Source organism: Cupressus sempervirens, chromosome 4 (genome assembly GCF_028749045.1).
Source record: "Cupressus sempervirens isolate cs-2001-9-10 chromosome 4, ASM2874904v1, whole genome shotgun sequence".
Classification (NCBI taxonomy): domain Eukaryota; kingdom Viridiplantae; phylum Streptophyta; class Pinopsida; order Cupressales; family Cupressaceae; genus Cupressus; species Cupressus sempervirens.
In genome coordinates this window covers 671,342,931-671,353,330 of record NC_143121.1, presented here as the reverse complement: position 1 = coordinate 671,353,330, position 10,400 = coordinate 671,342,931, and the positions used below count along the sequence as shown (strand labels likewise).

The 10,400-nt window shown below is 32.5% G+C and overlaps 1 pseudogene; it reads left to right on the top strand.

Annotated features, from left to right (window-relative positions):
* Window positions 1–612: 612 nt before the first annotated feature.
* Window positions 613–1,932, top strand: LOC149563042 (putative glycosyltransferase STELLO1 pseudogene; annotated as a pseudogene).
* Window positions 1,933–10,400: the final 8,468 nt, after the last annotated feature.

Sequence of the window (10,400 nt, the reverse complement as noted above, 5' to 3'; positions counted from 1 at the left end):
TTATTGCTTTTACCAAAGCATAAGCTTGTTTTTCAACATTCAAATATTTCAATTATGCATCTTTCAAGGGTGAAATCATGAATGCAATATGATGTTCATCCTGATCATTTTCCTTTTGGGTGAGGATAGCTGCACATGTATGTTCTGAGACAAAGGAATATATATATATATATATATATATATATATATATATATATATATATATATATGTATATATATATATATATATATATATAGGCTTGGTGTAGTCTAGACTCACTACTACATTTAACCTCATTTTTCTACCAAAATTTTCGATAATCAACTAAATAAGTTTTTTTTTTTTACATGTAAGCCTCGTGTTGGTTGAAATTTTGACCAACACAAGGCTTATGTAAAAAAAAGTTTCATTCATTCACATGACGGGTAAAAAAGAAAAACTTTCATTAATTCGCAGGCAATCCTAAAGGTATGAGCACAGGTGGGAGAAAAATTGGGACTTCATTTTTGTGAGGGCAAATTCGCTTGAGCACGGGAAAAATTGGGACTTCATTCCTGTGAGGACAAATTTGCCTTGATTTTCTCATTTTATTATGTGCCTCCTCCATTGCATGCATTTAACTTGCTATTAGCATGCTGATCAAGGGCTGGTGGGTCATGGCCATGGGAGATTTAGAGACACCATCAAACTGGAATGTCAAGGGTACACTTTTTTTGTTTGTAGAGCAACAGTCTACCCTAGGCTATCGGATCCTCAATCATGTTCCTTATAATTTGTATGTAAGAAAGAGTGTCAAGTATTTTTTTGCCATTCAACATGGGGCCAAGAAAATATATGATGCAAATGAGCGTAGGTCGATAATCAACAAGAATTTGAGTACCTATTTCAACGTAGAGTTGATAGGTGAAGAGGCCCGAAGGGAGCCCATGCTGCAGTATGTGAATAAGCATAGCCAAAATAATAGAATTATTTTAAACCCTTATATTCATTTTGGTCAGAGATCTATTTGGTCCTAGGGGTTTCCTTTAGAGGATGTGGTTGACGTTAATCCTTAGGATTACTATGGAGAGGTTTACAGTGGAAAACAATTTATTCAGCAAGGAATAGCTAATGGGCTTTTTGATGTGGATTCGGTGTTCTACTATACTAGAAAGTCTGGAATTGAGGCATTTGATATTAGGTTTGATTCACATGCTCCACTAGTTTCCTTGCCATAGGGTATCATGGCCCTTATCAATTCATTCAATACTTTAATTCATAGCCCTGTGGTTTGGGGACTCATGCTTCCTATTTCTGTCAACACTATGGCCTCTGATATACTCAAGGGCTACTAGGCACAAAGGATTTTATGGGAGATTGGTGGTTATGTTGCCTTTTATCCTCCTGCTACTCATAGAACTGATCAAACTTGGTCATATCTTTTTTCAGATGAGGAGGATTTCCATGTTAATGTAGGTCGTTTGATCAAGTTTCTTATATTCTAAAGGTCTACCAAAATGACTCTGTTTGAGAAGATTTTTCAATCGAGCCATTCCATGGCTATGGAGTGCTTTTGGACTTCACAAGATGTGACTTTCACTGCCACTTTTCTTCAAGATCTGTTGGTTGTGGGTTACCTTCAGCCGAGATTATTGTCATTAGAGCTGGGTAGGCAAAGTGTTGTAGTGTTCCATGGAGATTAGAACGAGTTTGTGCCTCTGAAGCTTCCATCAGTGCATCTTGGTGTAGAGGAAGTAGGTGTAGTGAATTTTGAGATTGGAAATCTGATCAGGTGGAGGAATTTTTATGGGAATATAGTGCTTATCATGTACTATAGTGGACCTATGAATCATACTATTCTAGGGCAAAGAATGTTGTATGGTATCATATTCAAGAGTGTGGTGGTTGTATTGGAGAAGAGCAATCTAGATCTTGGAGTTGAGTATGCAGAGTGGTGGAGAGTTTACAATTAAGTTTCATGGTTTGCACTAGTTTCTGTATTTTGTCAATTTATTTTAGTTTATATGGAATCTCATTCTGCTTTAGGATCTTGTGGAAAAATATATGATAGATCAAAATTATGGATCTTTGTTTGATCATTTGTAAATTGATGCCTACTACAAGATCTGATTATGTGATGCAACCATCACAAAGTGTGCAAATGACAATTTTGTATCTTTCATGCTTTTGTGATTTCTATGCCCAGAGAATTTAATAATTTTAGTGTTTTACTCCTGCATTTGCTACTTATTATATTTTTCTTTTGTATTGTATTTATAAATCAATTGTTTACAATGTTTTGACAATGGGCCTAATGTTTAAAACCTTACTATCTTTATCGATTTTTTTTTCTCAGAATAAGATCTTGCGAGTCCATGCCAAATTTATGTGTTACTTGTATCTTGTTTCTAAATTGGTATAACTACATATTTAAAAGATAACACAAGTAACAAAGTTGAGTGGCTCTTTTGCAAAATGCTAGAACAATCCCTTGCAATTTTGTGACTGAAATTCATATATTAATAATGCCTTTTACATTGTTGTATCAGCTTTTGAAAATGATGGAATAGTTTTAGCTGGTCCTTAGCCTAATACAGTCCTATTCAAGCAATAAGGAACATATGCTACTTGCATTTGATTTTGCAAAAGGTTATTTCTAACCACCTAAATAGGGAAACCATTTGATCATCATGGGACATCCCATAGAGCAAAACCTTATGCTAGTTGTAATTGGTTTTCTTGATTCCACTCTTAAGTAAAGTAACTCACTCTGTAGAAAGAAGATAATAAGAAAAGCTATCACAAGGTTCACTCTCCTACTTAGTTTTTTGTATCCTTATTTACTAGCAAACACATTGAATACTACTTTTGGATTGAATAGTGTCTCCAATTTTTTTTTATACAATCCTTTTTTTCTTTTCCTCTTGATGATGGATCATAGAGTGTAATCTAAAAAATTACTATGGTATGTTGCAAACATAGTTTAATTCAGAAGATTATTCAATATAAGCATGAACTTTAGAAATCTAATGAAATTAAGCAAATGCATTGGTATACTCTTTTGCCTTGACTCCTCGATCGGCTTAGTATATAATAAGGTAATGTGCAAAATAATTTAAATAATCCTTGGGTGATGTTGTGTTAGGGTGCATCAGTAACAACTATGTGCATCTAGCTTGGAGTCATAGACTGTAGCCAAGAATAACTCATGTAGCTAATGGTGTGCCCCCTGCCCAATTGATCTTGCCCCTAAACTTATCACTTTACTTGCTATTAAATTGAATATTTAATATAAAATAATTGTATAAATTAAAGTATAATGGATTTAACCCTTGGTCACTAGGAAATGGGGATGGAGATAAGATGGGTATGCCATTTTTTTGGTATGAAGACCGCATACAACTGATTCTTGGTTATTCTTATTTTAGTGTTCCTTCTTGGGATCTTCTTGATTTTTTCTTGAAAATAACAATTTAAACTTAAGTTGGAGTATGCAATTCATTTATAAAGATAAATTCTATAAAATATTATTAATTTTGATGCATATATGAGATAATTATGGTTTAGATATTACATTAATATGAATTAATAATCATTAAATAGTAAGAATATATGATAAAGACTACTCTAAAGAGTATTATAATTAAATATCAACAAGTTTTCATGGTAACATATAAATTCATATGAGCATCATGCATCTCTATACCAAAGTGTCTCAATAGAATTGATAATTTTTCCAAGGGAAATTTCTATTGTAATCATATCAAGAATTTGTTGGAAATGTTTTCTAAACATAAATCTCAAGGATGGTTATCTTTGTATTGTGAAAACATGGGTGAATTCTCTGTTCATCCATCTTTGTGTGGCATCCTTGATAAGACCCTCTGGCTTGGGAACACTCATACACTTCCTAGTCCATGAATATGGTATGATCTTGGGTCCATTCCATGCCTCAGCCCACCTTGGAGGCTGACTATCCTCCTTAATCAATCCTTGGAACACTTATTTGCCTCACAGCCCATGTGCATGACATGATTTTTGTTCAATCCATGTTGGGTTAGTGTACATGATATCTCATAAAATTGGAAGGCTAGCAGTCCTTATTTACAATCCATTTCTAGTAAATTCAAAACTAATTTCATATAGAAATTTGTTGTATGATTCTGCTATTAAATACCCTTGAAAGGAAATGCAATTAAATTCCTTACAATGAGCATTCACTTAATTCCCTCAAGGTATATATGCATCTATTCGATGGTGATCTAATATTATTCCTAAACTTTCTCACAAAATTACTATTCCTAAAGTCTATATTTATTTCTACATTTTATGACTCAATTTCCTTTTAACTTTCCTATTTTCTATTTGATGTTTAGATTTCCTATTCTTGAGGGGTCACACCTTTTGTGTATCTCTTTGGAAAGAGTCATACTTACTCATAATGGAGTGCTGCCTTGGCTCTTTATTTATTATTAATTATTGCTGAATTATATTCCATCTTAGTCAGCCCTTTACAATAAATTCTTTTAAGTAATTGTTGATAATTTTTCTTACCCTTGTTAGCCCGTATCTTGAATTGCTATTGTATTCTCATGCCTAATAAACTATTTAATGTTATATTAATGGTCATTTAGGAATATTTAGTCTATTAGTTAGTTTTTAGATAACATAGAAAGTTTCTTGTAAAGGTGTGTTTCTTTTCTTCTAAATCTATGGAGCTTGCGCAGGTTTGTTGGAGGTGGTCTTTTAACACATGACCTTATCTTATATGATCCTTACAAGTATAATTCTTGCTAATTGGAATTACTTTCCAAAGTCAATATTTCTATATCTTGTTTTTGAGGTCCACTTCTTCCACCATCTCCCAAATTTGTTCTACATCTTTGAGGTTGTTTTCCAATTTCTTATGGAAAATCATGTGAAAGTAGGTGATAGTGTTATTTTTAATATTGTCAGTCTTGAATCACTGTTCCACTTTTCAAAAGTGTACAATTGTAGAGAAGATTTTCCCAAACCCCCGTCCCTAATATCTTAGCATCTCTTTGTGATCATTTGGAAAATATTGACTTTGAAATTCCACCTATTTTCAGTCTGTTTGCATTCGAACTCTTAATTGAAAAATACATATATGTAAAGACTATATTGTATACCTCGACTTAGGTTCAAGTAGACTATAGAGAGAAAATGAAAATAGATCTTTTGTTCTACTATTTGTTGGCATGCAAGCACAACTGCAGTTGGGTAGAAGCTTCCAAAGAGTTTGGTGGATACACTCTTCACTCTTGTCTAATGAATCCCCTACCTCTACATACACTACCTAAAAATTTTGCCTACCATGGCTTTCCTCCATCCTCCTTTCTAGTTCCTTCCTCACTACTTGTAAAACATGCTTGTTGCAATCTAAAGAAAGATTGCACATTGTCATCAACACACTCACTTCCACTTCTTCTTTCTCTACAAAATAAGACCAAGACTAGTCTACCAATTGTCCATTATCACCCTCCACACTCACAAATCTGCTTCCACCATGAAATAATGTATACTCAATAAATATAACTACAAAGTATGTCTTCCAAGCTAAGCTCTTCAACAATCAAGCTATCACTAAACAAAAAAGTGAAATATTTTCCCAACATCAACTCCGGTCAGGTTTAAATGACACACTTTAAGCACTGAATTGTTTAGAGGGTTCATGTGAAGCAAGTTTTTGGATTAGCTATTGTGAATGATTTTTACATCAATGTTCAAATCACACTACGGAGGATCCATCATCAGGATGCAAGAACACAAAGGAGAAATAATCACACTACATGATCCATTGTTAGGATGCAAGAACACAAAGGAGGATCCATCATTAGGATGCATCATTAGGTGGTCGTGCATCCTGATGATGGATCCTCCTTTGTATTCTTGCATCTTGCATCTTGATGATGAATCCTCCTTTGTGTTCTTGCATCCTAACAATGAACACAAAGGAGGATGCATCATCAAGATGTCTTGCATCCTAACAATGGATCCTCCTTTGTGAATAACTTGGAAAATATCTTTCTTGTGAATAACTTGGCAAGACAAATGTTTTTCTTTTTTAAAATAATGGGAAAAAATTGGGTTAGTTTTAAGTTTGGGGAAGAAAATTGGTTAGGTTTAGGTTAAGAAAAAAAAAAAAAAAAATGGTACAAAAATTATTGAAGTCCAAAAATCGTAATTTTTTAATGAATTTTTTTTTAGAGATTGCTAGAAAATCACAATTTTCTTGATTTACTCATAATTTTCCACTCTAAAAATATTAGTAACAATCCACATCTTGCAAGATATTGCAACCTCAACAACTACTAGCTATCATTAGTTTGATAGGCTGGGTGCAAACCCTTCTTTCATTCCTATTGCATTTAAAATTTGTTATGATCTATGTCTTGTCCCAGTTGTGCTAATTGAACATTGGTGTTGATAAACTTTAGGCATCAGTAAGAAAACTATTGTAGTGCTTGCTATTTCACACGTGAAAGGTATTTGGATGATATCATGTAGAATTTTGTTGTATTGCAACCACATTAATAACAGGTTGTAGGAATATTATGTGTACGTTTTTATGAGGAAACTCAAGGGATATAAGACAATGCAATTTTTTATTTTTTATTGTGGTTCCAAATTAATTAATTCTACAATTTTTAATATAATTATCTTAAGTATGGTTTTAAATCAATTCTACAATTTGCAGGCCTTGGGCATTCTCAAACAGCTCCTAGTAGATTTCATCACTGTGACGATCAACTAGATGAGAACAACAATCTCGATCTAGGTAGGTCTAAGATAGAGAAAAAGGAGAGTTAGAAGCATAATACAAAACCATCTGGCATGCAATTGGACAAGCTATTTGAGCACAAAAAGGTATAGTGCTTGACTAAATTTGTTTTTATCAAAGCTACATATTTAATATTGATGTTTAGTAGCAAAGAAAAATTCCTTGGAAGGATCATTATTTATTGGTTTAGTACTTTTCATTGAACATTTCCGCATTGGTCCTAAGGCTGGCCTCTAAGATGATAATTTTATCCACATTCTTTGTTTCACATTTTATTGATTTAACAATCTATACATGACTCAAGAGCACCTTCACAGAAAGCAAAAAAATGATGCATGGTAGTTAACAGACATTTTTTAATGCAATTGTAATCATGTGACAATACTAGTATCATTTTAGTCTACTAAAATGAATTTTTATTAGTATGTTTAAATTTTAAGTAATCACATAGGAGAAATGGGTCTACTAGTTTTCATAATTTATGTTCACTTCTATTAATTTAAGTATATTTTGTAGTGGAATAAGAGTCCACTTAAAGATGCTAGGCACAGACACAGGTTTTGGGTGTAAAGATTAGAATTGGCCATGTAAACCAATTATGGATCATGTTTTGCTCCATATTTTTCACTTCTATGCTCATTATGATAGTAATTGTATCATAGCTAAGCTAGCTTATTTTAGGTCCACAATTTGACAAATAAGAGGATTGGTAGGTCAAGTAGCAATTTTTAAAAAAATCTTTAAGTTTAATCTGGCAAAATTTCAAAATACAAACATTTTATTGAGTATTACACACTATATTGTGTAGAAAGTAATCAACTTCCAATGGGTATATTACTATTTTTTTTTAGTGAACTAGTAAATGTTTTGCTACTTATTGGTTCTTGTCAAATAGTGTGGCCAATATGTGGGTTAGCTTGTGGTTGTATAAGTGTGCCTCTTTTACAAGTACATGTATTGCTATTCTCTTTTGAACAAATTAATATTTGCAAAATAGTGTTTTATTTTCTTTCTTTTAGTAGCATATCTTCGTTGATAGTCCTTCATGGATGGAAGACACCAAATTCATATTTCATACTCTAATAGATAGTTTGGGATAGCTAAGCTTATTGTGTATGCATTAATCTCTATGTATATGTGAATATTCATTAATGTATACCATACACAGAGAGTCTTTTCAGGCTATCTTTGTGTGCAACTATGCAACTTTACACATCTAGAATTCATGATGTGAATGACAATCTTCAAACATTATTTTACTTTCAAAACATAAATCTCTTACATGCTCCAATTATTCACAATTTGTTATGGTGCAACTTACACACATTCTGCCAATCCTGGCAATAAAAAATGTACAGATATCTGTAATAAAATTCTTAGGTTTATGGAAGAACAAAAAAAGACAAAATTATAATATTCATCCCAAGCTAACAAAGTCATATGCCCTACATTCACATATAATTTATACAAGCAACTATACATTATACACTCTCTTTTTATTGATACTTCTCACAGGTAGCCATACATTCTACTGTTATTACACCATTCTTTCTTTGATTTAATTCTAAACTTCCAAGTAATGAAATTATTCTATTATAGATTATATGACTTTTATTTCTAGACTCCAACAATATTCATATTAGGTCTTGAAAAATAGTAGTTTGTACTTGTTTCCTTGTAATTTTTCTTTTAACACATTGGGTCTATTGAGAATTTGTTATTTATTGATAACAGAGCTTCGCTGAAGTTTATTAGCAAGACAATATGTTGTAGGCATTATATTTAGTGAATGTTTTGTATTTGTGTGTGCTCTAAATCACATTGAATATATCAAACCTTGGGTATGTTTTTGTGCTGGATGATCTTGAGAGAACAGGATTACAATACTGCATTCTAGTCATTTAATATCAATGGTTTTAAACCATTTACTTGTGATTGAAGTTTTTATATCTTTTGTAAATTTAGGGTGGTGGACCTTATAACCTTATTGGCAGAGCATTGGGTCCAGAGGTTGGAGTAAACATAGGCTTATGTTTCTTCCTTGGCAATGCAATCGCGGGTGCACTATAAGAAATTTATATCCATTTATTTCCTTTCTTCTAATAACACTAATATTTGTCTATTTAATTCAAGTAACCCCACTAGGCTAATCTAAATTCGATGCATAAAATATGTTCCTTGTGATAGTTGAAGGGTAATCTTACCTCACATTATCAATAATCATTGATAGAAGGGTAAGCTTACTTCTCTTAAAATTTTCCAAAAATCTAAGTGTCAAGCATGTATTGTACTGGTATGTGTTGAAAACATATATTTGTAATCTATTGGTGGTTTTGCAATTACCAATAATATCACATAGTTTATTATGGTTTATGCAAATGCATAGATTTTGTGTATTTTTGATCTTCCAAGATGATTGGAGGTGGCTGTGTATAAGTGTGAAGCAAAATAGTTGTGTTTCTTGAACTTAATCTCATTTCTTTGGCTATTAAAATTAGGTCCTTTGTGTCCATGGAGGACTTTCACTTGACATATGAGCAATTAATCAGGGTAGTTGCAAGATTTTTTAGAAAAGCATTTGTGATTTAAAATTTGAAAGATTTGAACTTAAGGCCAATTTTATGATATGATATATCTGTATTCTTATATCCAGATTAGAGTCATTGACAGGCATTGTGAAATACCACATGAAGGGTCCTTTTGTGATTTAATGTGGAGTGACCCATAAGATATCAAGACCTAGGCAGTTAATCTTTGTGGTGCTAGATGGCTTTTTGGGTCTAGAGTAACATCTGAGGTAAGCAGAGCCATCATTTTTTTTGATGAGTGTATGATAAGGCTCAAGATATTGGTCTAATCACAACTTAAACATATATATAATCTCATCAAATCTATTCTAATGCATTTCTGGCAATCATGGCATGCCATGACCACACTTTGTTCGTGAATTCTGTCAAAAAATTCTCATGCCTTGTCTATGCTTCCATTTTTCAAACATGTCTACCATGCAAATTATGACTACAACATCTGACAGAAATTCTTTATGCTTTAATGCATGTCCATAGCTTATTCCAAAGCTCTTGTTTTGGCATATGCATCAATAATGCTGGCAAAGGTTGTGTGATTTAGCTTTAGACCTACCAATTGCATTTTCTTGAATAGAAACACACATGTTATATATGTGTTTGAACATATATACATATATGTACATATCTACATACATATGTATGTATGTGTGTGTATGTTGTCCACACATAATTAAGTCCACATTTAATTGGAGCCTCACAACAATTGTTAATTTGATGATAGTGTCTGGTTTCTTGATTGGATTAATGCCAAGCCTTGAGCCTTTGGCTCTATTTGTTATGGCTTATGTTGCAAGTAATGGAATCTTCCTCTTTTTATATATCAGAGGGGTCCTTTATCTTCATTTCTTCTTATGGCAACCTAATCATGAATTGAGAATTTATTTGAAAAATGCAATTTTGCTTCTTGGATTAAATATTGTGTTAATTATATGGAAAACTTTTTTTTATAACAAATGATACATTTAAAGCATTGTGCCCACTATCTGGCTTATGGGAATGGGACCCTATTAGTTGAGATTTATTGTATCATGTTGTCAAAGTTCCATAACTA